Consider the following 20,358-nt stretch of genomic DNA (forward strand, 5'->3'; position numbering starts at 1 on the left):
AAGACTAACACAGAAAATCACTACAACAAAATTCGAACTGACGCCAAAAAATAACAAATGAGAGAAAAATAAATACAAAATCACAACAAAAACACAAACAAATAACAGAAACAATACCATGAAACCCTAAAATTACACAAAAAAAGAGAAGAACACACAAAATGAGAGAAAAGTATACAAAGTGAACACTTTCCAACAATAAGAAGCATTGTTAGAAATGTGACAAACCAGTCAGAGCCAGTTTGACTCACTGGTCACCTGTCAGTCTTAAACAATCAAATAATGATAATGTTGTTGTACTTAAGCTATTTATGGTCCACCATTGTTAGTAAACGTTACCCATGGAGTAGATGAGACACATTCAGAGTGAATCACGCACTAACGTCCATCACTATAAGGTCACATTCACAGTTCAAACATCTTATTATAACGTCTCTGATGACTTTGAGGAGGAAGATGATGTTTTTCTCTTTCTTTCCCTGAGCTCTGCCCTCAGTCTACCCCTCAGTGTTCATTAATGACCTCTGACCTCAGCTCAGACTCCTCAGGGATGTAGTGGTTGTTGTTGTTGTTGTTGTTGTTCTGGTAGAGTGAGTCAGCGCCGACTATCATTGAGGTTGGTCAGACGCTCCTGGGAAAGTCAGCTATTGTTTTAATGGGACTTTAGGTAACAATCACAGCTTGTGCACACGTACACGCGCACACGCACACCTCAGATAGAGCAGGTTCTGATTCTCTGAACCCAGAAAACATTTCATTTATCAGAAGCGGAGACCAAAGCAACTACTGGAAAAATGATACCAATGATGGAGAAAAATAACTCGTCAAGTGTAAAAGTTGCTCAAAAACATTACCAACAAATACCAACGTGAGAACTAACCCAACACAGTTAAGACGTTCTCCCTCTTTTGCTTCTGAAACTCTTATTTTATTCATGGTTTCATTATTTGAATACCTTTATTGTCATTGCACAAGAATATACAATAGAATTTTTAGTGCTACACAAATGAATACTCCTATTAATGAATTACAAGCAAGTCTTTCATTTTCATAGTTTAAATCTTTTCTTCTGTTACAGGAAAGAGAAATGTGAGTTATTGCCAAATCTATGAATCATTCCTCATCCCAGCTCCAGAAATAAAAGCAGATACAATGTGAGATGAAAAAACACGGAGCTTAGCATTTGATTATTTCCCATATTCAATGAGTCTTAAAGCAAACAACACCTGATGAAGGCTGAGTTGGAGAGATGATGAGGAAGGAACAGGTCAATTTATAGCAGGAATGAGTCAGAATTTATAGGTTTTACTGTTTTTTTGATAGAAACATGTGAGAGGAGGAGTGAATAAAACACCAGTTTAACCTGAAACAACGACCTGAGGACTGGAAAGAGGCGGAAATATAATGAGGCGTACAGAGATTTTTAAAAAAATGTCTACATCTCAGACTATTTGGTCTGAGAGCGAATCCTGTAATTTTCACTGTGATTCAGAAGAAAAAAAGCTTTTCCAACAGCACAGACTGATGTAACTTCCTCCCACGGAGCAGAAAGCTTTAAAAACTAAGTGTTCCCTTCATTCTCTCTGAGCTGTGGATTCAGCAGCTTTAGCATCAACACCATCAGACTTTCACAATAAGACTCACATCAATAATTTATAGGTCGTCAAACAAAGGCTCCTCATGACAGCATGAACATCAGATTACATCACACGCACGGGGTCCATATGAACGTTTTATTCACACTGTCAACACAAGCTGGAGAAACATTTCACTATACCAATAACTTCTGTTTGATTTCCTGTTAAAAATGCATTAAAAACAAGCACGATCTGCAGATGAACTGAACAAAACACACATCATGAATATCCCACTGTGGGGAACACAATCAGGAATTATTAACTTATCTATTGATTAGCATGCTAACAGTAGAAACAGCCAATCACAGAACTAGAAAAAGACCAACGCAGAGTGAGGATGATGATGATGACATGCTATAGGACTTAGGTTCCCAAGGTGGGGTATGCAAATTGTCATAGGGGGTACGTGAATAAAAACGTAAAATAGTGTGACAACATTAGTAACTATAATATAAATATAGCAGCAGTCAGGAGCCTCCACGCATTGCCACAAATGACACATTGACCTCTACACCAGTGATTCTCAACTGGTGGGTCAGGACCCAAAAGTGGGTTGCGTAAACATTGAGGTTAATGGACCCTGATATCAATAATGAGATGGACTGGCCTGCACTGCCTTCGCAAACTGTAGCCTCAACATCAACTCCCTTGTCTGCCCAGGCACAAAAGTGGACATCTGTTAAAGGCAGGAGTATCACCAAATCACAAACCAAGTTTCATGTAGAACAGGGTAATCGATTCGCCCCACTGCTGAATGACCGAGGATCTTGCTCTAATGAGGTCAACACACAACCTTCTGGAACTGCAAAGACTGAAAGTGCTTCAGGAAAAATAAAAGCGACATGGTAGGCCAAAGCAACAACCTCACACACTGATAGTGTGAGACGTTTCTGTTAAAGATGCTCAGAAGATGTTTAGCAGCAACGTGAAAGTGATCTGCTTACCTAATGACACAGTATCAGACCTGGCTGACAAAATCTTGCATATTGTTGCAGATTACTCATATTGGAAAAATGTTGTGATTCATGTTGGGTTAAATGATTTAGCCAAGGAGGAGTCTGAGGTGTTAAAGCAGGATTTCACCCATCTGCTTAAAACTGTGAGCTGTTTACTGCCTCAAGAGTTCATCAGTGTCCCAATACCTCCAGTCCGCAAAGGAGATCTGAAATTCTCAAGGATTTACTCTTTGAATACATTTTTGTCTTCGGCTTGTGCTGCCCTTTCACTAAATTTTATAGAAAATTTTCCTATTTTTTGGGAACGTCGTCATCTTTTTAGAGCAGATGGACTGTGTCTAAACAAGGCTGGAGTGAAACTTTTCACATCCAACTTATTTTACTTCACCAGTCACACTGCTATCAGTCCTGATAAACACAGAGGACAACATGTACCATCGGAGAACAAAACAAGGAACGAACATGAACATGCTTCCAGCAAGAAATCAAAATCGCCAAAATGAAGAGGTCAATCCACCCCCCACATCTCAGGACCCATCTGCTTCACCCCAAAATTTACCTACTTCCACCTCATCCAGCTTCTCTCCTACCCCTGCCTTCTTGGATTTAACTGCCCAGATGAACGAGCTGGTTCTGGCTGGCACAAGACAGACACCGCAACCTTTACCCCACCATGGTCCCATCTTATCTCCTCTAAAGAACCAATCAGCACCACCCATCCCTCCTCGACGATACCAGGCCCAGGATCACTCTTCTCCTCAGGCCAGTTGTGTTCAACATAGAGCAACACAGGTCTGATGTGTGCTGGGTCCGGACTGCAATACCTCTATTTTTAGGAACAACCAGAAAAAGTCAGGGCCTTATGGAGTTAATGCAGCTTCTTTAATTCCTGTGGTGACAGGTAACACAGGTAAAATTGTTAAATTAAAGAAAAACAACAAGCTTAATAGAGATAAAAATTTGACTCCTATAACATGTCATCCAAAAAGTCCACCAGTGTCTTCAGTAAAGTCTTTAAAATTAGCTCTTCTTAATGTTAGATCTCTTGTTAACAAGTCACTACTAATTAATGATATTATTTTGACACATCACTTGGACTTTTTATTTCTTAATGAAACGTGGTTGAATGATGGTATCAGTAATACTGTTCTCAATGAAAGTGCACCACATGACTTTATTTATTTCAATAAGTGTCATACTTGCAGGAAAGGTGGTGGAGTTGCTGCCATTTTTAAATCAATATTTCAGTGCAAAGAAATAACATTTGGTGATTTTATCTCTTTTGAATATATGTCATTCTTACTGAAGGGTGATTCAAGAGTTCTGTTTTTAGTCGTTTTATAGACCCCCAAAATATTCTGGAGAATTCATGGATGAGTTTGCTGAACTGCTGTCAGTTGTATGCACTGAATACAACTTTTTAATAATAACAGGTGACTTAAATATTCATGTAAACAATAACATGGACAATACTGCCAAAGAACTGTATGCTTTAATGGACACTTTTGGTCTTACACAACATGTGACTGGTCCGACACACACTCAAGGTCACACTTTGGATCTGGTTATCTCTAAAGGTGTTGATATCTCTGCTGTTGATGTAAGAGACTTAGCTTTATCTGATCATTTCTGTGTCTTTTTTGACCTAGAGACTGTAACATCTGTTCCCCCTAGTTATGTGTGTTTAAAGAAAAGGTACATACAGTAAATGACAACACAAGTGCACAGTTTATGAAAGCCATAGCAATGACATCAACATTGAGTGCTGAGAGTTGATAATCTTTTGGATGAGTTTAATACAAAAGTCTGTAATGTCATAGATGTGGTGGCTCCAATCAAAACTAAGAGAAAACCAAACACACAGAAAACACCTTGGAGGAGGACTGAGATAATGCAGAATTTGAAATCTGACTGTAGAAGAGCTGAGCGTAAATGGAGATCAACAAAACTCCAAATTCATCTTGAACTATACAAAATAAGTCTGCGAAAATTCTATGATGGCTTGTTCAAAGCAAGGCAACAATAATTTTCTGAAATTATCGCCAAAATGTCAACAACTCTCGCACGCTGTTTTCTGTAATTGAAAAGCTCACAATCCCCCAAGATCAGATAGCCCCTGAATTACTGTCAACTGGAAAATGCAATGAATTTGCTGTATATTTCAATAAAAAAATACAATCAATAAGGTCAAACATCAGAACAAACCAGCAAAATAACAAAAAGCTTGAACAGCTTCAACCACTGAGGGATGAGTCAACTACAATGTTAGAGTTTATTACTGTGAACCCGAAAACAACAGAGGAGACTGTTCAGCAGCTGAATCCATTAATGTGTTGCCTTGACACAATACCCTCAAACTTTATTAAAACTGTTGTAAAGTCAATTGTCACTGATTTGTGTGAGATAATTAACTGCTCATTCCAATCAGGCACCGTACCAAAATCCCTGAAAGTAGCTGCTGTGAAACCTCTGTTAAAAAAGAGAACACTGGATGCCTCTATACTGGCTAACTATAGACCAATCAGCAACCTTCCATTCATGGCCAAAATCATTGAGAAGGTGGTCTTCAACCAACTGAGTCAATTCTTAACATTCAACAAAATATTTGATAAATTTCAGTCAGGTTTTTGTTCTCATCACAGCACTGAAACTGCTCTGATCAAAGTGATTAATGACATAAGGTTGAACACTGATTCACGAAAAGTATCTGTTCTCATTCTATTGGATCTAAGTGCTGCATTTGACACTGTAGATCATACAATTTTGTTCCACAGATTGCAAACATGGGTTGGACTAAATGGAAAAGTAAGGCAATGGTTTAAGTCCTACTTGGAGGAGCGAAGTTATTTTGTAAGCATTGGAAACTTTGAATCTGACAGACTACCAATGTCCTTTGGGGTTCCTCAGGGCTCTGTTCTTGGACCCCTTCTGTTTAGCATTTATATGCTTCCTTTAGGATAAATTTTACAGAACTGTAAGGTTGATTATCAGAGCTACGCAGATGACACACAACTATATCTATCACTGAACCCAGATGACTATGGTCCCATTGAGGTGTTGTGTGACTGCTTAGAAAAAGTAAACTGCTGGATGAGTGAAAGCTTTCTTCAACTTAACCATGACAAGATGGAGGTGATTGTCTTTGGTAACAAGGAAAAGAGGACAGCTGTCAGCAAGTATCTTGAGTCTCGATCTTTAAAAGCTAAAGACCAAGTCAAAAACCTTGGTGTTCTGATTGACTCAGATCTGACATTCAGCAGTCAGATCAAATCTATCACAAAAACAGCCTTCTACCACCTAAAGAATATCTCCAGAGTGAAAAGTTTAATGACTCAGAAAGATCAGGTCCATGCTTTTATCTCCAGCAGACTGGACTATTGTAATGGTCTTCTGACAGGAATCCCCCAAAAGAACATCAAACATCTACAGCTGGTTCAGAACGCTGCAGCTCGGGTCTTAACCAGAACAAAGAGGTCAGAACACATTACTCCAGTTTTAAAGTCTTTACACTGGCTCCCAGTCAGCCTCAGAATAGACTTTAAAGTTCTGCTGCTGGTCTATAAATCTGTGAATGGGTTTGGTCCAGAATACATCAGTGACATGTTAGTCAGGTATGAACCCAGCAGGTCTCTCAGATCTATGGACACAGGTCAGATCGTGGAGCCCAGAGCTCACAGTAAACATGGTGATGCTGCTTTTAGTTGTTATTTGTGTGTTGTAGTGTATTATTTCTTGCAGTTTTAGGTATTTTGCCTTCTCGAATAATTCGTTTGTGTGTGCGTTGTGTGGTGCTTTATGTAAAATTCTTATAGCTTTTTTTGTAGTTTAAATTGTGGTTCAAGATACGTTTGTAGTTATTACCCCATATTTCGGAGCAGTAATTTAAGTGCGATGCTATGAGTGAAGAATAGATTGTTTTAAGTGATTTGGTATGTAGGATTTGTTGAAGCTTCCATCGGATGTAACTGCTTTTGGCAACTTTGTTTTTAACTATTTGTATATGTTTTTTCCAGGTCAGCTTGTCGTCCATCCACACTTCTAGTACCCTATATTCTTTTACTTGTTCTATTATTTCCATGTTTAGTTTCAGTCTTATATCTCCTGTTATTTTTCTCTTTCCGAAATTGATGAATTTTGTTTTACTGACGTTTAGGGCTAGTTTATTTACATCTAACCATGTCTGAATTTTTGATAGTTCTTCATTTGTTGACTCTATTAGAGTTTTAATGTCTTTACCTGAGCATAGGATGGTTGTGTCATCTGCAAACAACGTTAGTTTGAGGCAATTTGAGACTTTGAAAATGTCGTTTATGTATAAAATGAACAGTTTTGGCCCTAAAATTGAACCCTGTGGCACACCACATTGTATGGTTTGGCATTTTGATGTGTGTTCTTCAAAGTCAACATATTGTCTCCTATTTGTCATATAGCTTTCAATCCATTTTAAGGTGTTGTGCTTTATTCCGTAATTTTGAAGTTTTTCTTCTAGAATATCATGATTAATTGTGTCAAAGGCTTTTTTTAGGTCCAGAAAAATTCCGAATACAAATAGTTTTTTTTCTAATGCTTCTCTTATATTCTCCGTGATGTCAATTATAGCCATTGCTGTTGAACGTCCTTTTCTAAACCCATATTGTCCTTCATGTAGTATATTATTGTCTTCTATAAATTTGTCGAGTCTTTTCATGAAGAGTTTTTCCAGAATTTTCGATAATTGTGGTAATATTGATATAGGTCGATAATTAGTGAAATTCCATTTTTCTCCACCCTTGTAAATCGGTCTGATTTTTGCAATTTTAATTTTTTCTGGGAAAACACCATTCTTAAATGAGAGATTACTTATATGTGTATTTCAGCTGTTATGGTTTTTATTAGACTCATAGTTAGATTATTAACGTCTCTGGATTTTTTTGAGGTACAGGTTGTGATTATTCTGTCCACCTGTGCTTCTGTTACTTCTTCAAGTATAAGGTACTTATCGATGTCTTTCTTCTCATTGTCAAAATGATTCCATTTAAGTGTTGGGTGTTTATTAATCCCTTTCTCCGTGTTTTTTCCAGTATTTATGAAAAAACTGTTGAGTTCTTGTGCTATTATGTTTTTATTGTATTCTTTTACATTGTTTATTATAAAATGGTCTGCATTTTTTTCTTTGCTTTTGCGCATGGTTATGGTGTTTATAATTTCCCACAATTTTTTGTTTTTGTTTTTATTCTCTTTTAATTGTTTTTCATAATATTCTCTTTTTTTTTCTCTTAGTAAATTATTGACTTTGTTTCTGTATTTTTTATAACGTACTTCTGCTTTCAATGTTTTTTCTGTTATATATTTTTTATATAATATGTTTTTATTTTTGCATATGTTGGCTATTTTCTTATTAATCCATGGTACTTTGTTTGTTTTACTTTTGATTGTTATTTGTTTCAAAGGGCAGCATTTAGCGTATATTGTTGTTATTGTGTCTGTAAATGTGTCATATGCTACGTTCACGTCTTCTTCCTTGAAAACGCTCTCCCACGTCTCTCTTTTTATCTGTTGTTTAAAGTTTTCTAGTTGTTTTTCTCCTTCCAGTCTTCTGTATGTCAATGTGTTATGATTTTTAAGGTTCTTCTTTTTAGTGTTAAGTATCGTAAATATTGGTAAATGATCAGAGATGTCATTTATTAATATACCACTCGTTAGATCTGTGTTTTGTATGTTTGTGAAGATGTTGTCGATCAGTGTTGAGCTGTGTTTATTAATTCTGGTTGGTTTCGTTATGAGAGGTTTTAATCCATTTGTGTACATGTAAATAGTAGTCTTCAATGTGTGTATTTTTTAAAGGGTTTAAAATGTTTATATTGAAGTCTCAACATATCAGTAATCTCATTTTAGTTAGTTTCTCATTAAATACAGTATGTCTATTTTACAGTCAGGTGCACGATACAAACAACAGATTATTATCCTACGTCCCTCTGGACTTGTAATTTTCACTGTTATACATTCCATCACTTCTTCCACGGTTAAACTCATCGATTCTATAATCTCCATCTCAATATTTTCTTTTATGAATAGTGCCACCCCACCTCCTGGCTTGTGTAATCTGTTCTTATAGACAAATTTATATCCTTTTATCATAAACTCCATGCCTTTTTTTTTTCTTTCAGCCAAGTTTCTGACAGTGCTATTATGTCAAACCTATACAATGTGAAGATGTAATCCTTAATGTCTTCAAAATTTGCATACATACTCCGACAATTACAGTGAATAAGTGACAGACCTTTTTCCTTCTTTGTTTCCACTTTGAATTCAGTCTCTGTGTAGTAATGACAGTTTGTGTCTTGTTTCCAGTGTGAAAAGTTGTTTGGGTCCACTTCGTCCACTTGATTAATCTCCCGTTGTTGATGTTGATAATGTTGTGGATGATTTTTAGTGATTCTTTCCATATCCATAATTTCTATCAGTGTTCTTGTCGTTTAGGTACCTCATTCGTATTTTTCCAGGTCTTCCATCCTTTCGATTAGAATGGGTTTTCCATTTTCTTCTCCTGGGGGTGTGATGTAAATCCTGCAGTCTCTGGTCCAAGTTTTCACAATTTTTCCTCCTTTCTTCAGTTGTCGTGCCTTCCATGTGATACTTGCATTCTGCTTCGTCAAGTTCTCGTTCATAAACACCATCGTTCCCTTAAGTTTTCTGCCTTGCTTCATGATTTCCCCTTTAAATTTCACGTTGGTAAATGTAATTTTCACATATCTGGTATCTTTGCGTTTTGGCAGCAGCTGGCAGTAGTTGATATTGTCAGGGTTCACTTCAATGCCTTTCGAGTCCAGGTAATCAATCACCTGTTCTTCAATCAATTTTGTGTCTTCGATGGTCGGTTCCTCTGCTTGTCTTGTCGCACTGATAGCTCCTTGGCCTAATCTTTAGGCCCGTGATGATGACATCCTTTTCTTTTTCTTTTCTTTCCAGATCTTCAACCCTCGCATTCAGCATTTTTATCTTTTCAGCATTCTTTACATTTTCTTCTTTCAATACCTTGACGTCACTCTCCACGGTTTTCAATGATTTCTCCAGGGCATTCCTCATGGACTCTATCTTCGTAGGTAGATCCTGTCTCATGTCCTTAATCATTTCTTTAAGCTCTTCCAAAGCCGGATCAGGTTCTGGATCCGGTGGTGGCATTTGACTTGGTTTTTTTCTTGTAGTCATGTTCTGGGCCCAGTTTTCCCAGGCTCAGGCTTTCTTTGGCTGTGTTTGTGGATGATTTTAATTGATTTTACTGATGATTTTAAATGTTCTTATTGATTTTAAGCTGTTGAATGTTTTATCATGTAGAGCAAATTGAGTTGCCTTGTGTGTGTAATGCGCTATACAAATAAATTTGCCTTGCCTATACTGCCCTCTAGTGGTGACTGAGAAATTATCTCAGAAAAAATGTGCGCTTGCTGTCAAGACTTTTTGATGTCCTTTGCCACCACGTAGCACGTACTATGTGAAAGTGGATTTTCAGCTTTGACAAACATCAAAACAAAAATATAGAACAAGAATTTCCATGGAGAACGATTAAAGACAAACTCTCAAATTCATCCAAACATTCCAGAGTTCTGTTTATCCTCAGGCTCCCTTTTCCAAAACAAGAGACTGTTTCTCACTGAAAATGCCAGTACACTAACTAATTAAATAAAGCCAACAAGTGATAATTCTGAATAAGATGTTTTATTGTGTGCTTACAGATTCTTGTTTCTTTTTTTTTTTTTTTACATGATATTTTATTTCTCAACAGAATAGGTCAAATTCAGTGACAAATTTCCCTGTAGGGCTACATTTTATCTGACTTTATATTAATGTTTTTAAGAGTGCAGGAGTAGTAGGTACATGGGTTCAGGTCACATTTATGAAGGGGACTGGGAAAAGTTTGAAACCCACTGGTATAGGATAACAGAACATTCAGAAAAACTACCAAATATATAGTAACTTAGTATATTAAATGACATTTGTAATATTTTATGTTATTCAAAATGTCCAAATATCATGTGGTGCGACTGATGAACATTTAAAATGACTTTAGATCTATTCACATGTATTGTCTGCCCTATTTTAGTTCTATTATAATCCTGTATAAGTATTTCTATCACCATATTCATGCAAACCTTGCCCGATGATGAACATCTGATGAAATATTATGCAGTGAAATCCTTATACGTCATTGATGTAAGCGTGGTGTTGGCGCGTTTGTTTGATTTCTTCTTGAAAATGGTTTGAAATAACCAAATTAATCAGAGTCTGTGTGTCAATAATGTAGCTTTAAAATCACAATCCAATCATGTTGGCTGAGTTTAGACGAGTCAGTGTGCATCACTCCATGAACTCTATGAACTCCTCATGGCTTCATAATGAGAGCTTCATGTGATCAGGAGATGTCGACATACGTTAGCTTCAAACTATGGAATCAGGCCACGGGAAGGAAAGAGACACACACACGCACACACACACACATGGTCCAGTACTAGGAGACGGACTACGCACAGAATGAATGATGAAAGATGTTTTTTTAACTGAATAATCACAGAGAGGAACACAGAGTTTAACTTGTTCAACATCATGGAGGAGGTCACAAGAGTCGCCTCATGATTGGTCAACACGTGAAGGAATGAAAATGGGAGGAGCTACAGAACAGTTTAGAATTTGTATCATTTGTAAATTAATATAAATGTATCTGTTTTATGATAAGTATAAACAGTACATATTTTATATTTTTTCTAAATGTGATTTTGATTATTTTTTTTACAGCTAATTCAGTAAAAATAAGAAACACAAAAATCTGAGGAGCCTCTTGGGAGCTGAAAGAGCTGCTCATTAATAAACAGGTAGTAAGACTTTCATTTATTCAGACAAATAATAAATAAATAAATAAATAAAAAAACTCATGTGGACACAACAAAGTGATCAGCAGACACCTCTGAGGAAGACTGACAGTTGACAGTTGAAAGATGTCAGGAAATAAAAGTAAATCTCCTGAAAAAAGTTTGTTTGAATCAATGAAACCATAACATACTAATTTAAAAAAGAAAACCAAACGAACTTGCTGGAATTATTAGGAAGTTTGACTGTAATTTATTGTGTTTATATTGTCATCAAAATGTTCAATAATCTCCATTAATAATGACTTTTTCAAACCAACAGAAGTGAGTCCAGGAGGTCAGCTGACTTTAAACAATGATAAACAGAAATGTTGAAAATCTCACTGTGATGAACAAATACAGGTCCTAAAAACGTTAGCTTCTGATTAGCATGCTAACAGCGGATAGCAACAGGAAGTAGAATTACATCCACATCCGTTTAAGGAAAAGATGAAGAGGAGAGTGATGATGATGATGATGATGATGAAGTGATTAAAAAGCTGGCATTTCATTCAGTTTTCAGTCATTTCATTAGAGCTTCATACACATGCTGTTGTGCTGCTTCTGTTCATGTCTGTTTTATTTTAAAGTGTCACATTATCTTCCTCAGTCAATATGGGAAAAATATTTGTAAAAAGTGATGTTAAAGCTGTGAGCAGTGATTTCAGAGCAGAAACTACAACTGAGAGTACGTGTCTCCTCACACTGAGGATCAATGGATGTCTCCTATTTTAGGATTATCTGTTACATAACTACAAACATTTAGAGCTGACAGAGATTTCAGGTGTCTAACTAAAAGCTGTGTAGGAGGAAGAGAGAGAAGAAGAAGAGAGGGACCGGCCACCTCCTGTTCATGGTCCACTGACAGCTACAGACAAGGTGTCAGTGAGCAGTGTGTACAGACTAAAGCTCAGAGGACCAGAGATAACATCAGGATTTATCCAAATATAAAAGCAACAGAACAGTGGGAAAAAAACGAGATTAAATGTGGATTATTAAACATCAAACACCTCTTAGTGAGTGACCACCAATGAGGTTAATTAAAGCTGCAGTATGTATTTACATACAATATACATTATATACAATACATACATTGTACAATTTCCTGTTAAAAGAATCAGAATCTGAACTTTTCAAATCCAAGCGATGCCCAACCCTAATCCTCATGAACGTGCACAGCTGTGGAGCTGTTTGCAGCAACTTTGTTGCTAAATCTCGGGGCTTTACAACTCCTCTTATGGACGTTTTGCCTCCAAAGCAACTACCAACAAATCTAGCGACTGTTTCTTGTGTAATGGAAGAATTTTCTGATGTTTTAGAGACTTCCATCGCACCATCACTACCGATAAGACTTCAGTGGAGCAACCAATAGGAACACCTCAAACAGCTGATGGAGCACTATGTTAGTAAACAGATCTCTGATTGGCTGAAAAGTAGCGTCTCACTCCTGGATTTCTAAAGTTAAACTTCAGAGAAGAGAAGGAGCAGAGGTCCTCTCAAAGGAGATTACAATATGATGAAAAGGTTAGGATGGATTTATGACCAAATGAAGCAAAAAAAACCTTACATACTGCAGCTTTAAGTCTCACTGAGACTCCTCTCACTTAGACTGAACAAAACCACAAAGGAAACACTTTGCTCCCATCTTCACTGAGCTGAACTCTAACATCTAAAACTGTTTATATAATCAAAAAGGATGATTTCTAATGATATCTAATGATTTCTAATGATCTGTGTGAGTGAGTGAGATCATCCATCGTCCTCACAGGTTTAGACAGAAAGATCAACCATTCCAAATACATGATTCCAAAGTGCTATGTTACGTTAATGAACGCGATGTAAAAGCCTGAGGAAAGGAAAAGTGCATAATTACCATGTGTTTGTGACCTTTTCTTCCTCTATAATATGTACATGTTGATTTTATTCATGAGAATGTATAAACTGAAGTGACTGAATGGAGGCCATAGCGTCACATGCTAACACGTGCTAACTGGACCTCAAAGCTCAGCTGTTTCTGTGACGTGATAGGGAGTGACTGGGTTAGCTGAGATGCTTAAGGCAACAGGAGGACGACAGAAAAACACATCCAACTAAAGCTAACACAGGGTTCCTCTGAGATGGAAGCTGCTTGTGTTTGTAGATCACATTAGAATCACCTGAGAGACAGGTGATGGAGGTGATGGTTCTATCATGAGGAGGAACCAATGGAACATCTAAAGCTGAATAAAGATCTGAACCTTCTGACTAACCTCTTTTCCTTCAGCAGGAACATGCTGCCTGTCTTTGGGTTCCCACCCACGGCGGTAGGACAGCGGTGGTCCGGGTGGACGTGGCATCACTGAGGACGAACAGCAGTGGTCTACAGCTTTGACAGAGGTGGACTGATGGAGGAGGATGTTGATCAGCTCCAGCAGTGAAGGTAGAACCATTGTCATCAGCGTGGGCTCAGAGCACAGCGCTCAAGGTCAGGGGTCTCCTCCAGGGTTCTCCTCCAGTGGTCTCCTGCTCTGTGTGGCATGAGGAGGACGTCTGGAGGTCTGGACCATGCTCCTGGTTCCTCAATGAGGATGTCACATCACTCCTCCATCCAAGGATCAAACATCTTCTCCTGATAAACCAGCAGATGTCCTTCTAGTAGTTCAGGATCAACGATCGTTGTGAAGAAGAGATGCTGCCAGATGTTTCCTCACTAAATGGTTCCCTCACAGAGCTCAGCTGTTAACTCCGTCCAATCATTGGACAGATGAGAGGACGTTGGAGAAGAAGAGTCGTCTCCCTTCAGTCAGAGACTAAACCGTTCTGCTTTTGAGCTGCTGAGAGTATTACCATCACCACCACTGAACAAGAGACACAGTGTGTGTGTGTGTGTGTGAGCGTGGGAGAGTGAGAGAAAGAGCTACAGCCACACAGAGAGAGAGAGAACATCCCTTCTGTAACAATGAGTATCTACTGTATGAGTATGTGAGTACATGTGGGGAAAATGAGCAAAACAAAACATGCGGTTTGAAATATTAACCAGAGAGTGACTGGTTCCTAATATACCAGTATAGTATAGGGAGATTCATATATTTACATAGGAAGAATACTTTTCTTTTTCTTTCACCCCGCCCCCAGCCTCAGGGGAAGTTGCTCTATATACCGTCTATATCATCAGTCTGAGTGTTGTGGTAGTCGAGACCGGTCTTGGTCTCGAGACCAAATTTTAAAGGTCTCGGACTCTGAAGCATTTTGACATGGTCTTGTCTCGGACTCAGGATTTTCTCTCAAGGCCGTTCGAGACCAGCACTAATTCCTGCTATTTTTAAACTTTTTTATAACGTGATAATAAAACGGAGAAGAACGGGATAAAACAATCTTTTATTCATTGTTTAATCCACCCCCTATAATGACCGCAACCTTCCTTAATGTGACTGAGTGACGTGTGTGACACACTCATATATGTGTGTGTGTGTGTGTGTGTGTGTGTGTGGCTACGGTGTCAGTTTGGACCGCGGAGCGCAAGGGAGATATGAACTAATCGCCGGTAAAAATACCAGTAAAACTCCAGAAAACAATCACCAGTAATAAATATTATCTCCCTGGTAAAGACAGTAGCTCTAATAACTGGTAAAATGATAAACTGGTGATATTACAGCCTGTGAATGCAGTACAGGGGACGCACTTACTCCGCCTCTGGGTCCTAGTGCCAGCCGGCCGGTGAAGCCTGTTCCGTTTACCGAGGTCAGTTTAATAAGTCTGTGTGTGTTTAATAAGTCTGTGTGTGTCTGTGTGAAAGTCTACATGTTTATGCCTCCGTCCATCCACTCTTTTCATTATATCCATGTCTTTTAAGGCTCTTATTAAATAGTGTCGGCTGTCGTCTGGGCCACCGCCATCTTGGATTATGTCGTTACCAGCGCGTCATCGCCGCAAATTGGACATGCGCAGAATGACTCAAATAACTGTATAGAGGTCTTATATTAGTCTATTATCTTTTTAAAGTGGTGTTTTTTTGTGGCTTTAGACTCAAATTACATTAATGTATATAATATGTTCCCTACAATATAAACAGATTCACAATATAACTATTTTGTACAGTTTCTGTTTCCACTGTATCCAGAATAATAATAATAATTCTCAACAACAACTATTGATTGATTTGTCACATGACTGTTCCAGGGTTTGAGTTTGTTTTATTTAGTTTCACATCTACCTGTAGCTCTTTGTTTTTTACACTGATGACAACTTGTTTGTAGTTTTATTTCAGAAAGTTTCACTTTTACAGTTACAGTTGGAAACCTTTGATAATTGAATATCCTAGTTACAGTACAGCAACCAAATTAAACTATATCAACTAAGTGAAATAATAAAAATGGCCTGTGTGAAGGTTTTTTAAAATCAAAAAATAATCTTGTGAACTCTGTGACCTGTTGACCTGCACAACTCAAAGAATCAGAATCAGAGAATCATTATTTCGTGGCAGAAATGCTTTTAAACACTTGCTGTACATTCAGCTGACATAAAAATCTTGTTTTCAAATATGTAGAATAATTGTGAATTTATCAGTAGCAGTAGTAGATTTAATATTTTAGTACATTTTTTGCAGGCACCTTTTTTGTCCGTCAAATGTATTTAAAATAAACTAAAATTAAAGAGAGAATGTTTTTTAACTGTCGAACCTTGTCATAATTTTATTTATTTATATATTTTTCAAATTGAAAAAAAAAATGTTTATGGTCTTGGTCTTGGTCTTGACTCGGTCTCGGCTCCCGAAAGTCTTGGTCTTGTCTTGGTCTCGGTGCATTCTGGTCTCGGGCAAGTCTTGGTCTTGGATAGTGTGGTCTTGAACACAACACTAGTCTGAGATGTTCCTTCATGTTACATTTTCAATAATGTAGAGCACATTAAGTTTCCTTACAGAAGAACCTATCATGTTCATGTGCCTATCAGTGCTGTTGTTCTAGCTGCTCTCCTGTTCTGCACAGAAATGGCCAAATGTGAGTAGGCTTGGCTATTTAGCTTAGCATTAGCCTAATGACACTTCATCCTAATCTTACCAAATAATAATTTTCATTGTGTGTTTTAATGAGACGTGTATAGGAAGAAGAGAGGAGGATGGTTCACTTTTTACAAGTCAACCTAAGTTTTTAAATAACAGAATATACACACAAAATACACAACACAACTTCCAGCGATACCTGACAGTAACAATGAGAGAGATGAGGAGCTGTAGGATAGACTGTGTTTGTACTGAGGGAATATGTTGCCTAGAATACAGAGAAACTCCCTATACAGGAGGAGGAGATGTTTCTGATGCTTATTTTCATTCATTTCTATATTTACCCAAAGCCTGATTCCTCTGTAGCTCAGCTAGCTCTCAGTTAGCTCTCTGTAGCTCAGCTCGCTCTCATTCAGCACTCAGTTCGCTCTGTTAGTTCTCTTTTAGCTCTCAGTTAGCGCTCAGTTAGCTCTCAGTTCACTCTGTTAGCTCTCTTTTAGCTTTCAGCTAACTCCGTTAGCTTTCTGTTTGCTCTCAGATACTGTAGCTCTCAGTTCGCTTTCAGCTAGCTCTGTTAGCTTTCTGTTAGCTCTCAGCTACTGTAGCTCTCAGCTAGCTCTGTTAGCTTTGTGATAGCTCTCAGCTACTGTAGCTCTCAATTAGCTCTCAATTAGCTCTCTGCTAGCTCTGTTAGCTCTCAGCTAGCTCTGTTAGCTTTATGATAGCTCTCAGCTAGTGTAGCTCTCAGTTAGCTTTCAGCTAGCTCTGTTAGCTTTCTGTTAGCTCTCAGCTACTGTAGCTCTCAGCTAGCTCTGTTAGCTTTCTGATAGCTCTCAGCTACTGTAGCTCTCAATTAGCTCTCTGCTAGCTCTGTTAGCTTTCTATTAGCTCTCAGCTAGCTTTGTTAGCTTTATGTTAGCGCTCAGCTACTGTAGCTCTCTTAGCTCTCAGCTACTGTAGCTCTCAGTTAGCTCTCAGCTAGCTCTGTTAGCTCTCAATTAACTCTTTCTGATGATGTGAGAGGCTCAGAGATCTCTCACTTCTGTGTGGAGCTGTTGCTCTGCTATGATGGAAGGACTCACTAAAAAGTTGTGACAAAGAAAAATAACAGAAATAGAGTCAGCAGAAGAGTTTAACACTGATGGAAAAATCATAGAGATAGATTTGTTTCTCCAACAAAGACGTGCGATGAACTGACAGCAGCTCAAATATGAGCTTAAACTTTTAAAATGATGTTCTTGTACTGCTTTTCATTTCAACTAATTCCAGTTAATCAGTGCTTTTAACAGAAAATGATCCTTTGATCTCATAAGATGGAACAATATCCTGATTGTCTGACCTGTCAGTACACATGCAGACACACACGCACATGTCTGTCTGTGTGTGTGTGTGTGTGTGTGTGTGTATGTGTGTGTGTGTGTGTAGTGAGCAATGCGTGTAAAGTGAGTAGTACCACTTTGAATCTGAAGACATAGTCCTGAGTTATGGTTCAGTTCCAAGCACACTGCTGTTAACGTTGATGGAGGGAGCAAAGTGTCTGACACACACACAAACACACACACACACACACACACAACTCACAGAGAAGACACTGTTTCCTGGATACAGATGATGATTGTTGTATAGCGTCAGACTGGGACAGTTTGTCTTTTGTGTGAGGGACACACACACATTAGAGCAGAGTTAATCCTCCTCTCCTCAGTGAAAACAGCAGGACTATAATTCACAACAAACTTATCATCTGCTCATATTTGTTCCTATTAATTAGTGAATGAAACATGAAGCTGGATTAAAAAAGGAAACACTTTAAATAATGATTGAAAACTTATGATTTAAGTTGAATCCTATACAATCTATTAGTTTTTAGAGTAACATCCATCCATCCTTTATACTTACTGATCGTCCGGAAATATGTGTGACATTTTTACAACACACGTGTTTTGTGTTCATGATGTAAATACTGTACTCAGCTTATTCAGGTGTGTATTAAACTTATGAAATAAATAACCTATGAAGCACATTGGATAGTTAGAATAGAATAGTTTGATGTTTTTTGTGAATAAAGTTTTGATAAAGTCTCTCTGAGTGTGTGAACTTGTACTTGGGCTCACAATGAATCCTGCTTCCAATACTACATTAGTCCCACTGTGTGTGTGTGTGTGTGTGTGTGTGTGTGTGTGTGTGTGTGTGTGTGTGAATGAGGCTGCTGTTGTAAAGTTTATAAATCAACTCCATTTACGATTACTTTACCCCCCAAAATAAATGTGAATCATTAAAAATTTATCACGCAGATCAGAAGACGACTTGTAAACAGACAGAGAAATCATTTTTTTATATTTACGCACGCACGCACGCACACACACACACAGGCTGATTGTTTTCTATCATCACTGAGAGGAATAAAAATCATCTGCACTGTGGCAAAGTTAAAGCATATTTCCTGATTCCAATCTCCTCCTCCTCTCACTGTGATCAAATAATAATCACCGTAGATCCACGATACTTCACTGAAGTCATGTTGGTAGACAAAGTAACACACAGTATCTCAGTGTATATACACACACACACACGCACGCACACACAAGAGCTTTAAAAGGTGGAAAATGAAAGTAATTCAAAACAGTTTGACTTTAATCTGCTGATTTTTGGCACATGAATTACTGGTTTGGGTTTGGTTTCATAAATAAATACTTCTCAGAATCAGAAATAGAAAGGAAAGAATGATTTAACTGGAAGTATTTCTGTAAAGTAATGTCCCACATCACACAACAAACATCCTGAGGGACTTTCCCCAACATTCATCAAACACTGGGAATGAGTTTCTATAAAAAGTACTGATGAAAGAACTGATAGATGCTCCTTTTTCAACACTTCACACTTTTCTCCTCAGGGTTAAAAAACCAGACTAATAATCAGAGGGTTGTTGGTTAGGCAGCCAACTCGATAGGCTGGTTCACATGATGAGGGGGCAACCGCTTGGGCAAAAATTAAGGATTTGGCCTGAGAGTCACCGCAGAGCCATCAGCCTTCCAGCGAAGACATGCCTGGCTCACTGACATCGCATGCAGCTCCCGCACACGTTTCGCCATTGCCACAGCAAGAAGAAAGGCCGTCTTGAGAGGCAGCCACTTCAAATCAGTGTGTCCCAGCGGCTCAAAGGACGGCTGGGAAAGGGACTGAAGGACAACTTCAAGTCCCATGATGGCGACCCATAGACCCGACGTGGTCTGAGTCTCTGAGTCCCTTTCAGAAACTGCTTGACCAGATAATGCGATCCCACTGTCTGGCCATCCACCTTTGTATGATTGGCCGAGATAGCAGCCAAATACACCCTGAGGGTGGAAGTAGTCCTGTTTTTGTCAAAAACTGACTGCAGGAAACGCAGTATTGCCACCACTGAACATGTCCCCGGCACCTCGTTGTGAGAGTCACACCACTCCACAAACAGCCTCCACCTGTTAGTGTAAAGCACCCTGGTGGATGGTGCTCGATAGTTTAAAATTGTGCGGGCAATCGCAGGATGCCAAAAGTGGGTCCACAACTATAGGGGCCACAAGAACAGCCTCAGACGAGCCGGACTCGGGTGCCATATGCGTCCGTTGACCTGAGACAGGAGGTCTTTCCTCTCCGGACGAAGCCACGGTGTTCCAACACATTTATGTGTTGCCGCTTCTGCTGGGCACTCCACAGGCCCCTGACAGTCCTGGACTGCCACTCAGCACCCCAACCCATAAGAGAGGCGTTCGTCTCAACAACCTCCCGGCGGGAGGCTACCCTCCCTGTGGGTACACCAGACATTAAGGAGTCCCTCCTCCAGGGTCGGAGGGTAAGGAGACACTGGGCAGACACCCTGACCACCTTGTGCCGGTGGCGGCTGGGGTCTAAATACAGGCTGTTCATCCACACCT

The 20,358-nt window shown here is 38.7% G+C and overlaps 1 protein-coding gene across 2 annotated transcripts in view; it reads right to left on the reverse strand.

The window, feature by feature from the left end:
- kcnh2b (potassium voltage-gated channel, subfamily H (eag-related), member 2b) overlaps nucleotides 1-20,358 on the reverse strand; it is a 333,294-nt gene that overhangs the window by 19,526 nt on the left and 293,410 nt on the right. The window lies entirely within an intron of this gene.

This window comes from Gouania willdenowi, chromosome 20, assembly GCF_900634775.1.
Source record: "Gouania willdenowi chromosome 20, fGouWil2.1, whole genome shotgun sequence".
In the NCBI taxonomy this organism is placed as follows: Eukaryota; Metazoa; Chordata; class Actinopteri; order Blenniiformes; family Gobiesocidae; genus Gouania; species Gouania willdenowi.